Source organism: Octodon degus, unplaced genomic scaffold (genome assembly GCF_000260255.1).
Source record: "Octodon degus isolate 3935 unplaced genomic scaffold, OctDeg1.0 scaffold00079, whole genome shotgun sequence".
Lineage (NCBI taxonomy): Eukaryota > Metazoa > Chordata > Mammalia > Rodentia > Octodontidae > Octodon > Octodon degus.
The window spans coordinates 3,858,384-3,863,380 of NW_004524655.1; the positions used below are offsets into that span (position 1 = coordinate 3,858,384).

The window sequence follows — 4,997 nt, forward strand, 5'->3', positions numbered from 1 at the left end:
ACACATGAGGTAAGCTATTCCACCAATGAGATATACATTCAGTTCTTTTAGTGTTTTATTTTGAGAGAAGGTTTGCTGAACTCTATGCAGGACTCAAACCGGAGATTCTGCTTGTGCTGGGATTACACATGTGCGCCATCACATGCAGCTGGGATGACTTCTTGCCCGAAGCCGATCCCACACTTCTGATCCCATGGGGTTCTTTCTTTACCTTAGTTTACTACAGAGGAGGAGAATTCCCTCTCCCACATGCTCAGGACCAGCAGTGTTTTCGATTTGGGCGGTTTCAGATTGTAAAACATCTGCATAGACTTGCCTGGTGGAGCCACGTCTCTGATCTGAGAATCAGACGCTGTGCCCCTGGGCTCTGAGGTTTCGGAGCATTTTCAGTTTCAGATTTTTTAGATAAAGGATGCTTAATCTGGACCAGCTTCCCTCCCTCCCAGATTTCTCACCACCACTATTCCTAAATAGATATCACCAACCCTTTTGTAGTCACAGAGCAATGACAGCAACCATTCTGAGAGACATGCTAATGAGAGAAAAAATAAAAATAAAAATGGGGCATTTAGGGCCAGCCAAATAGTTCAGTGGATTAAAGCGCCTGCAAGCAGGGGGGCAGGGGGCGGAGTTTGATCCCCAGGTCTGCAGTGCCGGCCCTGCCCCCGGGGCACGCTGAGAGGGCGACTAAGAGTGGGCTCTGGTGGTGCGCACCTGTAATGCTAAAAGAGAAAAAAATGTTAAAATTTTGAAATAGGGTCTTGCCAAGCTGCCTAGGCTAGACTTGAACTTGTGATTCGCTTGCCTCAACCTCTCAGGGCGGTGGATTACAGACAAATGCCATCATGCTCAGCTCAGACCTACAGTTCTTGGTGGGACAAGAGAGGGAAAACTTAAGAAGACCATTTTGAGATCACTATTACAAACAAAAGTGACACTCTTAGTGCCTCCCCAGCTCCCTGGTGACCACGGGTCTTACCCCTAACGCCCAAAACCAGAGGTCTTCAACTTTTTCTAAGCATCCACCTCTGGTTTCCACCCTCACTAATCAATATTTGTGCATGAATCACCCCATCTTCGGACAGGAGGCCAAAATTTCCCCTTGTGTAACTGTGGTGGTTGAGTGTGTCAATTTGAGAAGTTTAGTTAAGAAAAGATTAACTAAATCAGGAATTCCACACCCTAGGGTGGGGGGGGACCTGCCCTAAGGCCGCCCCTCGTCTGGATGATAGAAAGGAGAAACAAAGAAAGACAGAAGGATGGGTTTTCTCCTGTAGTGCTCCACCTAGTCTTTCGCCTTCACCTAAGACGCCATCTCCTGGCTCCCAGCACAGACTCCCCCGCTTCTGGTGTAAACCATTCAGCCTGCTGATGCAGACTCACCAGGGACCCTGCAGTGAACGCTAGACCTAGGACTGAATTCTTCAGTCTCCAGTGGGCATGCGCCTTCCGCTTGCTTCCTCCTGCAGCTCTGTGGTTGGCTACTGGGAGCCCATCTTGTAAATTCTCCTACATTTGTATGTTTTTTATTTTATTTTTTTTTTTAACGTATTTAGTACAGGGCCTACAGGGTTTCACTACACAGGTTGGACTCGTAGTGATCCTCCTGTTTTCAGCCTCCCGAGTGCTGGGATTACAGGTACGTGATACTACCCCCAGTCTCAATGGCAGCAAGGCACAGCAGGGATTGAACCCAGTCCCTTGAGTCTGTCTAAGCAGGCCGCTTTAATCCACTGAGCTATCTGGCCGGCCCTCTACCTTTGTACATCTTGTGTTTTATCTGTGTCTCTGGTGAAACACTGCCTGATACAGGTACCAACACTCCCTTTCCCTCAGGCTCTATGTTCTGATAAGGCTGAGAAGGATCCAACAGAGAGGAGCACTCTGTGTCATGCAGGATCTATCTTTCTTGAAACTCCCCTTCTGGGAAGTCAGGCCCGAGAGCCACTTCACTGCCTAGACAGGAACCCTCCCCAGCTGAATCCAAAGGATTGATAAGAACCAGCTTCGGCTTCCTCACTGCCCATGTGCCACCTAACTCACGTGTTCTCTGAGCCCTTGGCGGCGGGAGAAGACCAGACAGTGACAGCCTCGAATCTTGCAGTCTCCCTGGGGTCTTCCTTGGGCTGATCTTTGCATGATCACTCATTCCCCAAAGGCATACTGAACAACACGGCACAGAAGGACAGCGTCTACCAGGACATGCTCAGATCTGTGCCATCACCTCCACGCTCCACCCTCCCTGCAGGTGAACACACAGCTGACTTGACTCACAGCCACTCCAGGGGGAGGAGGACAGGACGGCTGAGCTAATGAGGTCAACGGACCTGGAAGCGAGACCTGCTGTGTGCCAGGGACCTTCTGCACTCCTAGGAGCAGATTCCAATTCCAGGGGCCACAGTGTTCAACACCACCTTTATTTTTTAACTAGCTTTTATTGGCAGTACTGGAGAATGAATCCAGGGCCTTTGCACTAAGCTTTATCCCCAGCCCTTTTTAGTGTTTCTTTTTGAGACACTGTCCCATTAAGTTGCTAAACTGCCCTGTCTGGGCTCAGACACTGAGATCCTCCTACCTAGGTCTCCCAAGGTGTTGCATTTACAGGCATGTGCCACTATGCATGGCTATCCCCACCTTTATTATTATTATTTTTTTAATGTATTTTGTGCAGGGTCTCACTGACTTCATGTCCAGCTCAGCATGCCCGGGGGCGGCACCAGCACAGCATGTTGTGCCAGGGATCAAACCCTGATCCCTGCCATTGCCTAAGCAGGCACTCAGTCTGCTGAGCTATCTCGCCAGCCCTTGATCTCCACCTTTGAATTTACATACAGCACTACAGATTCATTTGTCACAGAATGAATGATGAAATCCCACTGCAGATGCCCACTGCAGGAAAGTAAAACCTTTGCCAGTTTACAGAAAACCTTACTCTCTAAAGGCAGGGGTACCAAATGCTCACTGCTAAGCAGAGGTCCAGGTGGCACAAAGAACCCACCAGCCCTCACACAGGTGGCTTTGTGTCCCTGTCTCTTTGCACATTCAAGGCTACTGATTGATAAAAACCTGGCCCCCTCTCAGAATTTGTTTCCTCTTAGTTTCCAGAGCCACAAGAGATGTTTCTGAACTGTTGCTCTTAGGAGAAAGATATGTGTATGTGTATGTGCGTGTGCGTGTGTGTGTGTGTGTGTTTTTAATTTAATTTAGTTTTTATTTTTATTTTTTTGGTGGTACTGAGGATCAAACTCAGGACCTTGTGCTTGCCAAACAGGACTCTGTGCTTGCCAGGTAGGCGCTTATACCACTAGGCTATCTCCCCAGCCCTCTTAGAAGAAAGACAATATCAACCATGTCTGTGAGACGAAGGGAAGAGCAAAGCCAAGGCTCTGACCCAAGCAAGAGAAACTGACTGCTGGGAGCTTCAGCTGTGCTCACCCACCAGAACCCAGTCACCAGCATGACCAACGGATGGCAGTGAGAAGGGCCAGGCGCACAGTGTGCACCAGAAGTGCCACAAATCTGCAACTAGGTCCCACCACGACCTCGACCTCCGCAGATGATGTATGAGGTTGGAGAAGCACCGAGGACTTCCCCAAGGCCACAGAGATAACAGTAGGACCTAGACTGGGGATTCTGTCAGCCACTCGGCAATACCCCTGCACTCCCAGAAATGGCAGCTGGGGCAAGCCATATTCCCAGTGAGAGACAAGTTCCAGTGAGAGATGCTGAGCCCTTGTGGCTGCCACTGTCTGAGCAGCAGAGGGAGGCTCCTGATGCTCAGGGGGGTCTAGTATGTTGTCCCTTCCTCAAAAAGGAAAAAGGAATGAAATCCTCGAGGGCTGTCCATGACCCAAAGGCATGTGTGCCTGGTTTTCACAGATAAGCACTGCACTCATCAGGGACCCCAAGGTTATTTCCACATAAAGGACTTTCTGCTTCAAACCACACCACAGGAACTCAGTGCACAGATGGCCTGGCGTGGCCTCCCACGTCCCACAGGTCCTCCTGTCTCATGCATCACGCTCTTGCCACACTGGGCCTCTGCCCATCCACAGGCACATCTTCCCTGAGTGCTCCTTCTGCCTGGGCTGCTCTCTCCTCCCCTCTGTGCACCCCTGGCTCCTAGATTCACCCTAAATATCCCCACTGGCTAAGCATCCTTTATCCAGAATGACCAGGACAAAGGAAGTGTTTCCAATTTCAGATTTTTGTTTTGTTTTGTTTTAATATTTTCACAGACTTTATCATTTAAACATTCTTCTTCTTTTTTTTCTTTTTGGTGGCCGGCTCAGCCTGCCCTAGGCTGGCACTGCTTGTGGTGCCCAGGATCGAACCGCAGTTCCTGCACTTGCCTAAGCTTGCCTATACAGGCACTTTAGACTGCTGAGCTATCTCACCAGCACCTGACCATTCTTAAAGCAAAAGTTTGGGGCATTTTGGATTTGAGACTGTCAGATGAAAGGTGTCCAACCTATCCCTCCAAAAGCTGCCTTCTAGTTCCCTAGGCTAAAGTGTTTCCCAGGGGCACGAGACCCCACCTCAGCGCTCTGTGCCACACTTCCCACCCTGAGGTCTTCACTCACTTGTCTTGCATCTGTCTCCCCCCACCAGGCTGCCAGCTCCATAAGGAGCTATAGCCCGGTAGCTACAGCACTCTCTGGCATCGGGTGCCCAATAAATCTATATGGAATAAAGGAATGAGCCAATTTTTTTATCTCTGCGAAACGACATATCATGGGTACAGAACCAGGCTGTCCCTGTAAGCCTATGAGCAGCACACTTTCTGCACAAAAAGCCACAGGCAAATATGTCAGACTTTGGAGCCCACGTGACCCACATCTCAGCCATCACCTCTGCCACTGTAGCCACAAAGGCAGTTGTAGTTGCAGCATGTAAATGAATGAAGACAGCTACCTGCCAATAAAACCTTATGTATAGCACTGAAATTTGACTCGCGATTTATTTATTCTTCTATCGATGTTTTTTTCCAACTGTCT

General features: G+C 49.3%; 1 protein-coding gene and 1 pseudogene across 3 annotated transcripts in view; one reads left to right on the forward strand and one right to left on the reverse strand.

Moving 5' to 3' along the window:
• LOC101568704 overlaps positions 1-4,997 on the forward strand; it is a 279,180-nt pseudogene that overhangs the window by 77,230 nt on the left and 196,953 nt on the right.
• Vsig10 (V-set and immunoglobulin domain containing 10) overlaps positions 1-4,997 on the reverse strand; it is a 34,960-nt gene that overhangs the window by 20,869 nt on the left and 9,094 nt on the right. The gene's annotated exons all lie outside the window — the stretch shown is intronic.